Raw genomic sequence first — 17,148 nt, forward strand, 5'->3', positions numbered from 1 at the left:
GACTGTAGCCCACCAGGCTCCTCTGTCCATGGGATTCCCCAGGCAAGAATACTGGAGTGGGGTGCCATCTCCTCCTCTAGGGAATCTTCCTGATCCAGAGATTGAACCTGCCTCTCTTGCATTGTTAGGTGAGTTCTTTACCACTAAGTCACCAGGGACACCCCCGCCTTCACATCTATCCCTTTTAAAATAAAATATACCAATGGTAACCGCCTTCATTTTTTAAAAAAATTTATTTATTCACCTGCACTGTGTCTTAGTTGCAGCATGTGGGATCTAGTTCCCTGATCAGGGATCAAACCCAGGCGCCCTGCTTTGGGAGCACAATCTTAAGCTCTGGACCATGGTTCTTCTTCACTTGCACCTGAATTCCTGTCCAGGTTTTTCTTGATTCTAAACAACAAACAAAAATAGTCTTCCTTACTTCCATTGCCTGAGTGAGAGGAGGGAGGAGCTAGCATTTACCTCAGGACTGACACTGTGCTAGGTGACATCATCCAGTTATGAAAGCCAACCTTTTCTTGCTCTGGGTATCACTTCCATCTCTCTTCTTCCATTATTACTGCCACTGTCCCAGTCCAGGAGTTTTTCCTCTTGCTTGGTTTATTTCGATAGCTACCTGGCTTTCTTGCTTTAACCTCTCTCCCTTGCTAACCCACCTTCTACACTAGCACCAGGGTGATTTTCCAGTCATATCAGTGTTCTGTTCAAGTCTCTTTAATGATTCTCCATTACCTACAGAATAAAATTGAAATCCCCTCCTTTCTTTTCACACTAAGTAGGGAGCCTCTAGAACCTCCTCACTCTAAACCTCATGAATGTGAGGCTGGTCCTACTGACCTTCAGATCACTGCTGAGGTTGGACTCTACTTGAGATTTTTTTTTTTTCTTTCAGTTTCTCGATTCGTCTCATCATTCAAGTTTCAGCTTAAATGTTATTGCCTCTGAGATGTGTTCCCACTGAACATGACTCTTTTTTTGGTCTGTGCCATGAGGCTTAGAGGATTTTAGTTTCCTGCCCAGGGTTAGAACCCAGGCCCTTGGCAATGCAAGCACAGAGCCCTAAGCACTGGAACGACAGGAAATTCCACTGACCGTGCTTTTTTAAGTAGTCTGCTTCCCCACCCTGGCTTTCCTGGTGACTCAGTGGTAAAGAATCTGCCTGCCAATGCAAGAGACACGGGTTCGATCCCTGGGCCAAGAAGATGCCCTGGAGAAGGAAATGGCAACCCATTCTAGGATTCTTGCCTGGGAAATCCCAAGGACAGAGGAGCTTGGTGGGCTACAGTCCATGGGGTCACAAAAGAGTCGAGCACGACTCAGTGACTAAGCAACAACTTACCCCCTCACTCTTTACCACATTAAGCTGCCTAAAATTATTTTGTTTGCCTGTTTATTGCCTATGCCCTCCCAAGCAGCAAGCCCAACTGAGCCCATTTCTGGTTTCATTGATTCATCCCAATTGCTCTTTTGTGCTGGCCACCACTTCAAGCTCTTTCCCTGCTGTGATAATACAACCTGGATTGTTCAGAGTAGTCTGTGTTTAATGCCTGGATTGCTCCATAGTAACTATTAATAGTGTTTCTGTTTCTTCTCAAAAGTATTCAGATTTGGACAATAAATTATACAACCACTGTTATTTGTAGCCTGGTATCATAGCCATTTGTGCGTGTGTGCTGTCACTTCAGTTGCGTCTGGCTCTTTGTGATGCTACGGACTGTAGCCCACCAGTCTCCTCTGTCCATGGGATTCTCCAGGCTAGAATATTGGAGTAGGTTGCCGTGCCCTCCAGGGCATCTTCCCAACCCAGGAATAGAACCTGTAGCTCCTGCATTGCAGGTGGATTCTTTACAGCTGAGCCACAGGGAAAGCCTTCATAGCCATTTGTACATATGTCTTATTTCTAAGCTCACTGAGGACAGGAAGCAAGTCATGTTCCTATGTCTTTCATCAATAGTACATAGTATTTTGTATAAATATAGTAGAAAGCTCAGAAACTGTTAAATAAGACTGGCTGATACATTAAAATATCACATATTTGGAGAGTCTAACAAAATATCTAACACATGCTAAGCGTGTTAGGTTAAAAAAAAAAAAAGATCAATATATGTTGCTTTCCTTTGTCTCAGTTGCCTCCAAATGTCATGTCTCCCAAGCTCTTTGTTGATAGGCTGTGCCACATAATTTAGTATCCAATTACACACTAGCTAGTGGAACATTCTGAAAGAGATGGGAATCCCAGACCACCTGACCTGCCTCTTGAGAAACCTGTATGCAGGTCAGGAAGCAACAGTTAGAACTGGACATGGAACAACAGACTGGTTCCAAATAGGAAAGGGTGTACATCAAGGTTGTATATTGTCACCTTGCTTATTTAACTTATATGCAGAGTACATCATGAGGAACGCTGGGCTGGAAGAAGCACGAGCTGGAATCAAGATTGCTGGGAGAGATATCAATAACCTCAGATATGCAGATGACACCACCCTTATGGCAGAAAGTGAAGAAGAACTAAAAAGCCTCTTGCTGAAAGTGAAAGAGGAGAGTGAAAAGGTTGGCTTGAAGCTCAACATTCAGAAAACAAAGATCATGGCATCTGGTCCCATCACTTCATGGGAAATAGATGGAAAAACAGTGGAAACAGTGTCAGACTTTATTTTTTGGGGCTCCAAAATCACTGCGGATGCTGATTGCAGCCATGAAATTAAAAGACGCTTGCTCCTTGGAAGGAAAGTTATGACCAACCTTGATAGTATATTAAAAAGCAGGGACATTACTTTGCCAACCAAGGTCCGTCTAGTCAAGGCAATGGTTTTTCCCGTGGTCATGTATGGATGTGAGAGCTGGACTGTGAAGAAAGCTGATCGCCGAAGAATCGATGCTTTTGAACTGTGGTGTGGGAGAAGACTCTTGAGAGTCCCTTATACTGCAAGGAGATCCAACCAGTCCATTCTAAAGGAGATCAATCCTGGATGTTCATTGAAGGGACTGATGCTAAAGCTGAAACTGCAATACTTTGGCCACCTCATGCGACGAGTTGACTCACTGGAAAAGACTCTGATGCTGGGAAAGGTTGGGGGCGGGAGGAGAAGGGGACGACAGAGAATGAGATGGCTGGATGGCATCACCGACTCGATGGACATGAGTTTGAGTGAACTCTGGGAGTTGGTGATGGACAGGGAGGCCTGGCGTGCTGTGATTCATGGGGTCACGGAGAGTCGGACACGACTGAGCGACTGAACTGAACTGAACTGAGTTTGCTTTTATTGCGTTTTTTTTGTGTGTGTGATCCTATTTCTTCTACTAGATTGGAAACTGTTTGAACGAAGCATCATTGTCTTATAATTCTCTATTCCACATAGCAAAACTAGTTCATGTTTATAAACCTGTTGATCACTGACGTTCTCCACACTCATTGGCTGGTAATTTGTAGGAAAGAGTGAAGTGATGACCATGGTAGGAGGTATCAGTTTAGGTGCCCACGATCAGAGGCACCAGGGTTGAAGCTCACCTTCCCTCTTTGTAGATGATGCCTCTTGTGTTCTTCCAACCAAAAAAAGTAGGAGCTTAGGAGTAGGAAATCCTACTCCTAAGGATTTCAGTAACATTTTCAGAGTATGGGTTCAAAAGATCAGGTAATAGTTATGAAAAAGCATAGTTGTCTTTTGGAAGTAGGGGAAGAATGAAAACTATGCATAGTGTTGAGGCCTGACTTCAGAGTAAGAGCTGGGCTTGAATTCCTCAGCTATTTAACCTCCCTAAACCTGTTTCTCATCTGGAAAATCAGGATGATACCTCTGCCTCTGGGGTGGTTGTGAGAAGAATACATGAGAAATAACACATAGAATGCTTAGTGGAGGGCCTAACGTATTGCAAGCCTCAGTAAACAATAGCTATTTTTATAGTGGGTGATCTAGGTAGCTAAAGGTTTCGATGCTAAAGGTGGGGTAGCTAAAAATATAATTGCTATCGAATTTTTAGTTAAATCTTGTTTCTAGTGTCAGTGACAGCTGTAATTCTTTACCTGTTTATTCACTCCACCATTTATTCTTTTGTTCATTTATTCATTGTTCATTCATTTATTCTATGCCAGATACACAATAAATGTTTATTAAATATTGTTGAATAACGGTGATGGGAAGAAAGAAATAGGTGAGGAAGATTAAGAGGTACAAACTTCCAGTTACAAAATAAAAGAGTTGTGGGTGTGAAACGTTCAGTGTGGGGAATATAATCAATAACTATGTTCTTTGTAAGGTGACATATGGTAACTAAACTTTTTGTGATCATTTTGAAATGTGTAGAAATACCAAATAACTATGCTCTGTAATAGAATGAACATAGTCTTGTAGATCAATTAACAGACAAACAATTAGGATTGACATATGTACACTACTATCTATAAAACAGATAACTAATGAGAACCTTTTATATAGCACAAACAACTTTACTTGGTACTTTGTAGTGACCTAAATGGGAAAGAACTCCAAAATAGAGGGGATATATGTATACATGGAGCTGATTCACTTTGCTCTCCAGCAGAAATTGACACAGTGATGCAAAGCAACTATAGTCGAATAAAAAACAAATAAACCCATAGTGAAAAAAGATCAGATTTGTGGTTACCAGAGAGGCAAGTTGGGGCAGGAGGAAAATTTGATGAAGGCAATCAAAAGGTATAGACTTCCATGCATAACATAAATAATTACTAGGAATGTAGTGTACAATATGATCAACACAGCTGTATAGTGTATAAGAAAATGGTTAAGAGAGAAAAGCCTAAGAGTTCTCATCAAAAGAAAAAATTTTGTTTCCATTTCTTTTATTTTATATCTGTATGCAATGATGGATGGTCACTAAACATTTCATGATGTATGTAAGTCAAATCATTATTCGGTATCCCTCAAACCTATTCAGTGCTGGATGTCAATTATAAATAATTATAAATAAAGCTGGAAGGAAAACATTCAGTTACAGTTTAAAATGTTGACTTACTTGTTGCCTTACAAATAGCTGAGAAAAGAAGAGAAGCTAACAACAAAGGCGAAAAGGAAAGATATACCCATCTGCAGACAGAGTTCTAAAGAATAGCAAGGAGAAATAAGAAAGCCTTGTTAATCAAACAATGCAAAAAAAAAAGAAGAAGAAGAAAATAACAGAATGGGAAAGACTAGAGATCTCTTCAAGAAAATTAGAGATACCAAGGGAACATTTCATGCAAAGATGGGCTCGATAAAGGACAGAAATGGTATGAACCTAACAGAAGCAGAAGATATTAAGAAGAGGTGGCAAGAATACACAGAAGAACTGTACAAAAAAGATCTTCATGACCCAGATAACCACGATGGTGTAATCACTCACCTAGAGCCAGACATCCTGGAGTGCAAAGTCAAGCGGGCCTTAGGACACATCACTACGAACAAAGCTAGTTCAAATCCTAAAAGATGATGCTGTTAAAGTGCTGCACTCTATATGCCAGCATATTTTGCAAAACACAGCAGAGGCCAGAAGACTGAGAAAGGTCAGATTTCATTCCAATTCCAAAGAAAGGCAATGTCAAAGAATGTTCCAACTACCACACAATTGTACTCATCTAACATGCTTAGCAAGGTCATGCTCAAAATTCTCCAAACTAGGTTTCAACTGTACATGAACCAAGAACTTCCAGATGTTCAAGCTGGATTTAGAAAAGTCAGAAGAACCAGAGATCAAATTGCTAACATTCATTGGATCATAGAAAAAGAATTCCAGAAAAACGTCTGCTTCATTGACTAGGCTAAAGCCTTTGACTGTATGGATCCCAACAAACTGTGGAAACTTCTTAAAGAGATGGGAATACCAGATCACTTTACCTTCTTCTTGAGAAATCTGTATGCAGGTCAAGGAGTAACAGTTAGAACTGGACATTGAACAACAAACTGGTTCAAAATTAGGAAAGGAGTATGTCAAGGCTATATATTGTCACTCTACTATTTAACTTATATGCAAAGTACATCATGCAAAATCCCAGACTGGATCAAGCACAGACTGGAATCAAGATTGCCAAGAGAAATATCAATAACCTCAGATACGCAGATGACACCACCCTTATGGTAGTAAGCAAAGAGGAACAAAAGAGCCCCTTGATGAAAGTGAAAGAGGAGCGTGAAAAAGCTGGCTTAAAACTCAACATTCAGAAAACTAAGATCATGGCATCTGGTCCCATCACTTCATGGCAAATAGATGGGGAAACAGTGGAAACAGTGATAGTCTTTATTTTTTTGGGCTCCAAAATCACTGCAGATGGTGACTGCAGCCTTGAAGACCCAGGTTCGAGGAAGATCCCCTGGAGAAGGAAAGGGCAACCCACTCCAGTACTCTTGCCTAGAAAATTCCATGGATGGAGGAACCTGGTGGTCTACAGTCCATGGGGTCTCAAAGAATCAGACACGACTGAGCGACTTCACTTTCACTTTCTCCTCCTACCTTCAATCTTTTCCAGCATCAGACTCTTTTCTAATGAGTCAGCTCTTCACATCAGGTGGCCAAAATACTGGAGCTTCAGCTTCATCATCAGTCCTTCCAATAAATATTCAGGGTTGGTTTCCTTTAGGATTAACTGGTTTGATCTCCTTGCAGTCCAAGGGACTCTCAAGAGTCTTCTCCAACACCACAGTTCGAAAGCATCAATTCTTCAGCATTCAGCCTTCTTAATGGTCCAACTCTCACATCCAGACACGACTACAGGAAAAACCATAGCTTTGACTATACAGAATTTTTTCAGCAAAGTAATATCTCTGCTTTTTAATACGTTGTCTAGGTTGGTCATAGCTTTTCTTCCAAGGAGCAAGCATCTTTTAATTTCAAGGCTGCAGTCTGAGCTACCAAGGAGCTGACTAGGAAGAGAAGGGGACGGCAGAGGATGGTTGGATGGCATCACTGACTCAATTGATATGAGTTTAAGCTAGCTCTGGGAGATAATGAAGGACAGGGAAGCCTGGCATGTTGCAGTCCGTGGGGTCACAAAGAGTTGGACACGACTGAGCAACTGAACAACGACAACAACAAATGTTGAAAAATAATAGAGTAATAAGTAACGTGAGGAGATGATGACATTTTTGGAGATATGCTCTCAGTGTTATCTCTCAGGTTGCTGGTTGCTGAAAGTGCAAAACCAGTGACTTCACCTACAGAGAACACAAACAAAATATGTAACATTCCTTCAAGTCTTCTAACCCATTACTGACTGGCAGCAGATCACTGCTTCCTGTGTGCGTGCCTGCTCAGTGGCTTCAGTTTTGTCCTTTGTGACCCTGTGGAGTGTAACCTACAAGGTTCCTCTGTCCATAGGATTCTCCAGCAAGAATACTGGAGTGGGTTGCCATGCCTTTCTCCAGAGGATCTTCCCAACCCAGGTTTCAAACTTGGATTTTGTACATTGCAGGTGGATTCTTTACTGCTGGGCCACTGGAGCAGCCTGACTGCTTGCTACCTTGCGCAAAAACTCAAGATTGCAGAGCTCAGTCCTCAATTTCCCTTCTCTACCCCTAGACTCATCTTCCACAGACTCTAGCCTTACAGCTTCCCTGACATCCCTTCCTTCTAATGCTCCAGGCAGAGTGAAGCACTCCCACTTTGGTGCCACCATTGTGCAAATTTCTATTACTGTGCACATCTCTTGGTATCAGAGATAACTCGGTTGTAGGATCTATCTATGCCTCATTCTTTGTATGTCCAACACCTGACATAAGGCCTGACATTTGATAGGTGCTCAGTAAATGTTTACTGAATGGGCTCTTGAGCAAACTAAACTGTACATTCCCTTCAGTCTCCTTTTCAAAAATAATCCTTCCAAAGGAATTGCATATTATCTCAATTTCTACTTCCTCATTCTAGATCTTTTCCTGATGTCTTATATCCAATGCATTGCCAAGTCCTATTAGTTCAATCTCTAAAATATTTCCTGAATCTGTCTGCTCCTTATTAATCCATTGCCTCCAGTATCAACCAGACAGAATTGTTTTCCGCTGGCCTGTTTCCTGCTGTTGTGTCCTAAACTGGGCTCCCTACTTGCCCCTTCTTGTCTTATTCCAGTCGATTCTCCACACAGCCTCAGTGATATTTTTCATGTAAATGACAGCATCAGCACCTTGCATTGTCAATAGCTTCCCAACATGCTGAGAATATGCTCCCATTTCCCTTCCCTGGTCTGCAAGGGCCTGTATTATCCAAGTCCTACCTATCCTTCCTATTTCAGCTCCTGTGACTCTTCTTGTTGCTCATTCCGCTCCAGCCACAGTGGCCCTTGGAAGTTCTTAACGTCAGCAAACTCTTTCCCACCTCAAGACCTACTGTTTTCTCTAACAGAAGCACTTCTCCTCTCTCCTTACAGAGCTGGCTTCTTGTTGTTCTTCAAGCAAATGTCATTCCTCAAAGACCCTCCTGAATACACATACACCCTGTCCTCTATTACAGGATCTTGTTTATTTTCTTCGTAATTCTTATCAGAGTTCTCATTATTGTATGTCTTCATGATGACTTGGTTTGGGGAGGTGTTTGTTTGTTTGTTTCTGGCTGCATGGCATGTGAGATCTTACTTTCCTGACCGTGGATCGAACCCTTGCCCCCAGCAGTGGAAACACAAAGTCTTAACCAATGGACTGCCAGGGAAGTCCACCATGATTACTTGTTTACTGTTTGTCTTCCCTATTAGAATATAGGTAAGCAGGGAACACAATGTATATTTTATTCCCCGCTGTATCCCAAGTGCTTAGTACAGTCCCTGGAGCAAAGAATATACCAAACATGTACAAGTGAATACATGAATGAGTGCCCTCACTATTTTAAGTGCAAACTGTCTAGCTTTTCTTTTAACTTGCAAATAGGTATAAGACTGCTCAGACTAAAGGCTAAAGATTTACCCTTGACTTTCTCTTCCCCTTGCAGCTGCAGCCCTGTTGCTTCTTCCCTTACTTGACCAAAGAGTGGATTGTCTGTCTAGACCTCATCCACTCCCACTCTGTGAAACAGTGCTCACTAGTAACATGAATGACCTCTTTGTTTTTAAATCCACGGACATATGCTCCACTTCTCAGCCTACTTGACCTTTCTACAGCCACACTTCCTCAATTTGGTTCCACAGAACACTGGTCCCTTGAGTGGCTCTAATGAAAAAGTGTGTTCCTCTTCCTCCTATTAAACACCTTTACAGCATCCTGTGCTTCAGCTCTGTAGCATTTAGCTCACTTGCAGTTAATTTGTTTAATTAGTTAATATCTGACTTTTCTGAGAAATGCATGTTCTTGAGGGCAGGGACCCTTATCTGATTTTTACTGAATAGTCCCATATTCTAGCATGTAAAAGATGTCTGTGGAATAAAATGAACGAGTGAATATGTTGCCCTCGGGGGAAATCACAATGTGAATATATTAAATGTAAAATCCTACACAGAAGAAATTTGTTCAGGTTTATTTAGATCAGGATTTTCCAAACTCAATTGCCCATAGCTCTCTTTGTTCTCTCACGCTCCCAGCAGAATGCCAGCAAACATCCTGGGGGAATTTATAAAACACACATGGGAACATGTTCCTCTCCAGTGTACATATTGTTGAATAATCACTGTTTCTCCATATCTTCCTCACCTGACTCCTAAGGACTCCACTTTTCCTGATTCTCTTTTTTCCCTTCGCAGATGATCTCACCCATCATGAGGTCACCAGGCATTTAGTGTGTTGTTAACCACCAATTGTATAACCCCCAGGCTTGTGTCCCATCGAGTGACTAGATACATCTATCCTGGCTGCCTCACTAGCCTTTCCTCCTGTGTCTAACCCCTGCAGCCTCCCTGGCCTTCTTGTATTGTATATCTTGGTTAATGGTATCTTCATTCATCTAAGGCAGAAACCTAGAGGTCTAAGTTAAATTAATCAACTTTATTTCAAAAATACTGTTTATAACTTGGGCTTCTCTGGTGGCTCAGGTGGTAAAGAATCTGCCTGCAATGCAGGAGATCCAGGTTCGATCACTGGGTAGGGAAGATCCTGTGGAGAAGGAAATGGCAACCCACTCCAATATTCTTGCTGGGAAACCCCATGGACAGAGGAGCCTGTTGAGCTACAGTACAAGGGATCTCGAAGAGTCGGAGGCAACTGAGCAATTGAGCACACATGCCTGGTAGCTCAGCTGGTAAAGATTCTGCTCACAATGTGGGAGACCTGGGTTTGATCCCTGGGTTGGAAAGATCCCCTGGAGGAGGAAACAGCAACCCACTCCAGTATTCTTGCCTGGAGAATCCCCAAGGACAGAGGAGCCTGGCAGACTACAGTCCATGGGGTCCCAAAGAGTTGGACATGACTGAGTGACTAAGCACAGAACAGCCTATGTGGAAATACTGAGACACATTCTGGGGAAAGAACAATAAAACAATAAATAGGTAATTATAGTTATGTGTGATAAGTGCTATTATAGAGGAAGTAGACAGAGTTCCCTGCAAGAGTCAGCAGGAGGGGGCACATAACTGGCAGGGTTTTCCAAAAGAAATTAAGTCTAAACTGAGACAGAGGTATGAGTCAGAATTAGCCAGATGAATGTGGAGGGGAGAATGAGAAGTGCACACACAAAGCCTGGAGTCAAGACGCAGTTTGGCACATTTGAAATAATAGTTCCAGTTGGCAAGAGAGCAGAGCTATGGGGAAAGATGAGGCTGGAGAGAGGTGGGCAGGGCCAGATCATGCAGGTCTTGTAGGTCAGATAGAGTTTGTAGTTTACCTGAGGACAATGGAGAAATCATTTAAGCAGGGAATCAGAAGCTCAAATGCCTTCAGGGGAAGGCAGGTGGCCTAAATCAATGTCCTAGAGGAAGCAACGGGGCCCACAAAGACTGCCAGAGTGCACACTCCCCTGAAAGCATTCAACTTTGAATTTTAAAACTGTGACCTGGGCAAGAGCCACAGTCACACTTTTTTAATTATTTATTTGGTTGTGCCAAGTTTTAGTTGTGGCATGTGGGATCTGTAGTTGCAGTATATGGGCTCTTAGTTGTGACATGTGAAATCTACTTCCCTGACCAGGGATAGAATCTGAGTCCCCCGCATTGGGAGGGCGGAGTCTTAGCCAGTGGACCACCAGGGAAGTCCCCGCATTTGTCTTTTACAAAAAGAAATTAGATGCATGGAATGAAGCTAAGCAAGAGGCAGGAGGATCAGAAGGCAGTCCAGGTGAAAATGAAGGTTTGAGTGGGAATCAAGTGTGGAGGGAGAGAAGTGGTAAATTCTAGAGATATTTAGGAAGAAGAATCACCAGGCCTTGGGGATAAATTTGATCTGTGGCTAAGAGATGATGAATTTTATAATTTTATGTCATGACAAGAAAAATTTAACCAAAATTTTTGTTTGCCCATTTGAGCTTCCTCCTTTCCCTTTGGTGTGTATTGTGTATCTGCATTAACTAGCTCTCCTTGCTGCTGCTGCTAAGTCGCTTCAGTTGTGTTCGACTCTGTGTGACCCCATAGACAGCAGCCCACCAGGTTCTGCCATCCCTGGGATTCTCCAGGCAAGAACACTGGAATGGGTTGCTATTTCTTTCTTCAATGCATGAAAATGAAAAGTGAAAGGGAAATCACCCAGTTGTGTCCGACTCTTTGCGACCCCATGGACTGCAGCCTACCAGGCTCCTCCGTCCGTGGGATTTTCCAGGCAAGAGAACTAGAGTGGGTTGCCATTGCCTTCTCCAAGATCTCCTTAGGAAATAACATCTTTCTTGATCTCATCAAGGGTCACAATTCCTCAGGAGATATCCTTCCTTCTTACTTAAATATTATAGCCACAATGACCCATAATCTGGATTGTGTAAACTGCCAATAATACATCACTTAATATAATAGAGCCCTCTGTCTCAAAAACTGATATAACTGTGTTTTGACCTTTAATGGGCTGAACTGTTCTCAGCACTTTCCAAGAGGCTGTTCCCAAGTTATACTCTTCAGTTTGACTCAATTAATTATTCATCAACCGGGAGAAATCGAGATTTGTTTATTACTGTTATTGTTGCTATTTCAATGAGGATTCTATAGGACAGTGAAAGAGATGCAACAGGACAATGGTAAGAATAGCCAAATGGAAAGAAATACAAAGAACTAAAAAGATGAGGGGTTAAAAGAAGATGCAATTTAAAAAAACTGTATTTGGGCTTTTGACCTCGATACTGAGTCATGAAGGCAAATTAAAAGCCTGAAAGTTCAAACTGGAGTTCCAGTAAGCAACGCCAGATTAAGCACGCATTTAATTCCACTTCCTTTCGAAACCCTACTAAAATGACAGAAAGCGACTGAAAAAAACAAAACAAAACACTGCTTAAGAACAAAGAGAGCAAGAGAGGAGAGGAACGGTGACCGAGTTAGCAGGACCAGGGAAGTGGCTTCCTACACTGACAGAGAAAGCCAAGGGGCAACTTGGATTTCCACCCCACAACTTGCAAAGGCTCAGGAACCGATGACATTGGTACCTCTTGACGTTGTGGAGAGGAGGGACTATGAGCAGGAGATGAACTGAGAGTCTGGTTAAAATGCTGTTAGACATCCAGAATCGCTCACTGACCCCAAGTGGCTGGGCAACTTCTCCTCTCTCTTCCCTCATTCCAACAGAGAGCTGGAGGTCTAGTTTCTGGAGCAGGTAAAAGAGACAAAAACCTAAAGATACAGTCTTTAGCTGTTCCTCAAAGAAATAGACCTGCAAGGTCAGTAAAGTACCCAGATGGTAAGCAAACACTCCCCTCCCCCCACCCACCCCCACATAGGCAACCAGGAATCACTAGGTATCTGAGAATGTCCTCTTATATGAAGATGAGACCAGAACAAACAGAAAAAAAACTACTTACCGAAAACAGACCAGGTAAAAACCTGCCTCCTGTCTTCCTCTCTTCTATTCCCCTTCACTAATTTAGTCCCAAAGCCATGGGTATGAGCAGATAGATATCTATGAGGGGTTGGGAGAGGTGATATTAAAGCAGGGTGAGCAGGACTTCTGTGCGGTGGAGACAGTGGTGGTAACACTGACAGCCAGATATAGGCTGTTGAAGTCTAAGTAGAGTAACAAGGAATCCACTTAGGTATTGAGCCCAAGTCGGGTAAAGAGTATTTGCAGAGGGAGTGGAAGTGGCAGCAGCAGCCGCCTGCCAGGGTATTAGAGGCCAGATGAGTCAGGCCATGAAGCATTGAGGCTGCTGCTGCTGCTGCTAAGTCATGTCCAACTCTTTGAGACCCCAGAGACTGCAGCCCGCCAGGTTCTTCCTCTGTCCATGGGATTTCCTAGGGAAGAATACTGGAGTGGGTTGCCATTTCCTCCTCCAGGGGATCTTCCCGACCTAGGGATCAAACCCAAGTCTCTTGTATCTCCTGTACTGGCCGGCAGATTCTTTACCAACTGCACCAGTTGGGAAGCCCAAAGCATTGAGGAGTAGGAGGCAATAGCCCCAAGCTTGGTGTCAGAGCCTGGACAGGGCAAGGAGAGTATTTGTCCGGGGGAGGTAGGGGCAGCCATACAGTTTGGCAGATCAGAGTTTGAGCACAGTAAGGAGCTATGTCCATAGCCAGTGTGATATGTTAGCGCCAAAAGGGAGGGAAGATAGCATCTGAATGGTGTGGGGGCTGGATGTGACAGTGGCCCCAAACAGGTTATGGGTATCTAAGCAGAATAAGAATGACTAAGATCCGGGGAAGGCAAGTGTCTGCAAGTGGAGTTCTGGATACGCATATTTTCTATCTTTATCAACTGAGAGCTTGGAAACAACAATGCATGTGTGCGTGCATGCTAAATCACTTCAGTAGTGTCCGACTCTTTGGCTGGCAACCCTATGGACTGTAGCCCATCAGGCTCCTCTGTCCATAGGATTCTCCAGGCAAGAATACTGGAGGGAGTTGCCGTGCCCTCCTCCAGGGGATCTTCCTGACCCAGGGATCGAACCCGTGGTTCTTATGTCTGCAGCACTGGCAGGCAGGTTCTTTACCACTAGCACCACCTGGGAAGCCCGGAAACAACAATACTCTAATGGCAATTAACACCTCTACTGCCCAAATCCTGGTGTTTAAATACCATCCTCCACTAAAAGAAACCTGGGGCCCTTGGGGAAATGATTGATTCCGGAGTTGAGATAGGGAAAGTACAAGATAAACCTGGACTGTCTTTCTGTGTCAGAAATAAAGAGATGCTTAAAGAATAATGCAGACAAAGCAAAAGAACACAAAAGGTGCTTAATGGGGACTCTCATTAACAAAATCTGAGCATCAAATAAATAATGACAGTCAAAGGTTATACTACATTGAATAAAATAGGAATCTATATGTCCAAACTGATATAAAAATGAATAAATAAGTGAATGGGTAGAAGAGAAAAATTTTCCTTACTTTTAGAATGACAACTAATAAATTAAAATGAATAATAAATTGAAAAATCACCGTTTGGAACCATCATAGTAAAAATTCATTAAGCCAAAGAAATTAACAAGTAAAAGTTTGAAGCGGAACAGGATATGTACACAGTCTCAAAGTACCTCTGCACAAAATTTTTACTGAATTACACGGGCAAAAGAGTAACTTCACATGGAGAAACCTAGCAGATACCACTTTAATCAGATGATCAAAACAATCTCAATAATGGGACACATTGAAACCAGTTATTACCTGGGTCTTAACTGATATGTGTATGTGTATGTGGTTATTTGTGTCCAATTCTTTGAGACCCCATGGCCTGCAGCCTGCCAGGCTCCTCTGTCCATGAGATTTTTCCCAGCAAGAATACTGGACAGGGTTGCCATTTCCTCCTCCAGTATTGGTCTACAGGAGAAGGAAATGGCAACCCACTCCAGTATCCTAACCTGGAAAAATCCCACGGACAGAGGAGCCTGGCAGGCTGCAGTCCATGGGGTCTCAAAGAATTGGACACAACTAAGCACATATGTGCAGGTGCAGGCCTCCAGTATTACCTGATAAGAGGCAATAAGGACACATCATCACTTCATGATGTTCTCGCTCCCAAAAAGCATAACTTGAATTCAGTCATGAGGAAACTCCAGCTGACGGACATTCTACAAAATAAGTGACCTGTAAAAAAATTGTCGAGATCATGAAAGCAAAAGAAACAGTGAAATAATTGTTTTAGACTGAAAGAAACTAAAGAGACATGACAATAAACACAGTGTATGGTCCTGGATTGGATCCTCTGTTATTAAAGGCAGCGTTAGGACAACTGGAGAAATTTAACTGGGGTCTGTGGATTAGATGGCAGTCATGTATCAGTATTAATGTGTTCATTCTAATGATATTATTAGGTAGATGTTGTTTGAGGAAATACTCTTAAGTACTGGGAATGAAGCACTCTCAAATGATTTAAGAAAAATTTTCTTTAAACTATTCTTGAGGGGACTTCCCTCGTGGTCCAGTTGTTAGGACACCATGCTTCCACTTAGGGGTCATGGATGGGTTTGATTCCTGGTTGGGGAACTAAGATTCCACATGCTGCATGACACAACCAAAAAGCAAAACAAAACAACCCTTTCTTGTCTTTTTTTTTTTGAAAATTTAGACTTCTCTTACAATAAAAAGAGAAATTAAATTAAAAATACGTCACCAATATTCTCAGAGAAATGAGTAGCTATCAAGTTAATGAAACAAGAACAGATGCTATGAAAAGAAACACTCAAACAAGAAAGAACTCTTGCAAATTAAAAATATGGGTGCCCCGGCACACTTCCGGGCGCCAAGACTCTGTCATTGGGCCCAGCCCGGGGTCTTTAATCGTGAGTGAGGCGGCATGTTGAGGTGCAGCTTGGAAAACCAGAACGCTCAAACCTGACAACTGCAAGATGCTGTCACACAAGTGGGGAAACATTTTGGAGAGCTGTGCCAAATCTTTGCTGCTTATGTGCAGAAAACTGCCAGACTGCGAGAGAAAGCGGACCTCCTGGTGAATGAAATCAACGTATATGCCTCTACTGAGACCCCGCGTTTAAAGCAGGGCCTGAAAAACCTTGCTGACGAGTTTGCCAAACTTCAGGATTATTGACAAACTAAGGTTGAAAGACTTGAAGCCGAAGTAACTGAACCTTTGAAAGCTTATGTAACCATTGTAAAAATGAAGTGAGATGATCTCAAAGCAACATTAACAGCAAGGAATCGAGAAGTTAAACTGTTAACTCAGTTAGAAAGAACACGTCAGAGAAACCCATCTGATCGACATGTTATTTCACAGGCAGAAACTGAATTACGAAGAGCTACAATGGGTGTGACCCGAACAACTGCCATCTGGAGGAAATTACTGACAATTTTGAAAAGCAGAAAATAAAGCATATAAAGACTGTATTTTCAGAATTTATCACTATCGAAATGTTACTTCACAGAAAAGCTTTAAAGGTCTACACTGCTGCTTACCAAAATATACAAAAGATTATTGAAGAAGATTTAGAGGCTTCCTGACATTCTCTATTATCTACATTATTCATCCCATTTAGACATTGTAAGAGCAAATTCAAAGTTACCTCTTCGGAGATCATTGTCAGCTAAGTGTGTATCTGGAACAGGACAGGTATTGACCTGTCCACTAAGAAAGGATCAACAAACAGAAGATGATGAAGAGGATGAAGATTTAGATGTTATAGAAGATGAAAATTAAATTTCTTAAGTAAACTTTGCATTTCTATTTTCATCTTAAATGACCTGGAATTCAGAATTACTAAAATTGTAAAGCATAATACTGGCTTAATACGTTAAACCTCAAAATTAAATCCTATTGGAAATTTCGAAATTATTAAAGGAAATTTATGCCAACCAAAAAAAAAGAATATGATGGCAGAACTTTTTTGTCTACTTACAAACTGTCACGATAGTAAGATATTGCACATTTATTGACTACATTCCCCACACTGCACATGTCATGACTGTGACTCATTTGTTTTACAACTGGAAGTTTGTACCTTCTAATCTCCCTCAGCAATTTCTTTCCTCCCCCCAACCCTCTTCAACTCTGGCAACTACCTGTTTATTCTGTGATTGTTTCTAGTTTGTTATGTTTATCCATTTGTTTTGCTTTTTAGATTCCACATATAAGTAAAATCATACAGTATTTGTCTTTGTCTGATAACAGAAATTTAAAAAAAAAATACATGACAGAAAGCTTGCAA

The 17,148-nt window shown here is 42.0% G+C and overlaps 1 long non-coding RNA gene and 1 pseudogene across 2 annotated transcripts; one reads left to right on the forward strand and one right to left on the reverse strand.

The window, feature by feature from the left end:
* Positions 1-4,060: 4,060 nt before the first annotated feature.
* On the reverse strand, positions 4,061-13,082 carry LOC148775562 (uncharacterized). Of its 2 annotated transcripts, none has more exons than XR_016038985.1 (3): positions 12,853-13,082; positions 12,481-12,638; positions 4,061-7,166 (listed from the first exon to the last, which is right to left on the reverse strand). It is a non-coding gene; the product is annotated as an uncharacterized LOC148775562 (long non-coding RNA). The 2 variants fall into 2 exon arrangements; XR_016038984.1 differs by having other exon boundaries at positions 4,061-6,720; positions 12,853-13,072.
* A 2,700-nt stretch (positions 13,083-15,782) lies between these two features.
* LOC129553782 (CBY1-interacting BAR domain-containing protein 1 pseudogene) lies at positions 15,783-16,640 on the forward strand (annotated as a pseudogene).
* Positions 16,641-17,148: the final 508 nt, after the last annotated feature.

The sequence above is a fragment of the Moschus berezovskii genome, chromosome 14 (genome assembly GCF_049115385.1).
Source record: "Moschus berezovskii isolate FMDL1 chromosome 14, NW_MosBer_1.0, whole genome shotgun sequence".
In the NCBI taxonomy this organism is placed as follows: domain Eukaryota; kingdom Metazoa; phylum Chordata; class Mammalia; order Artiodactyla; family Moschidae; genus Moschus; species Moschus berezovskii.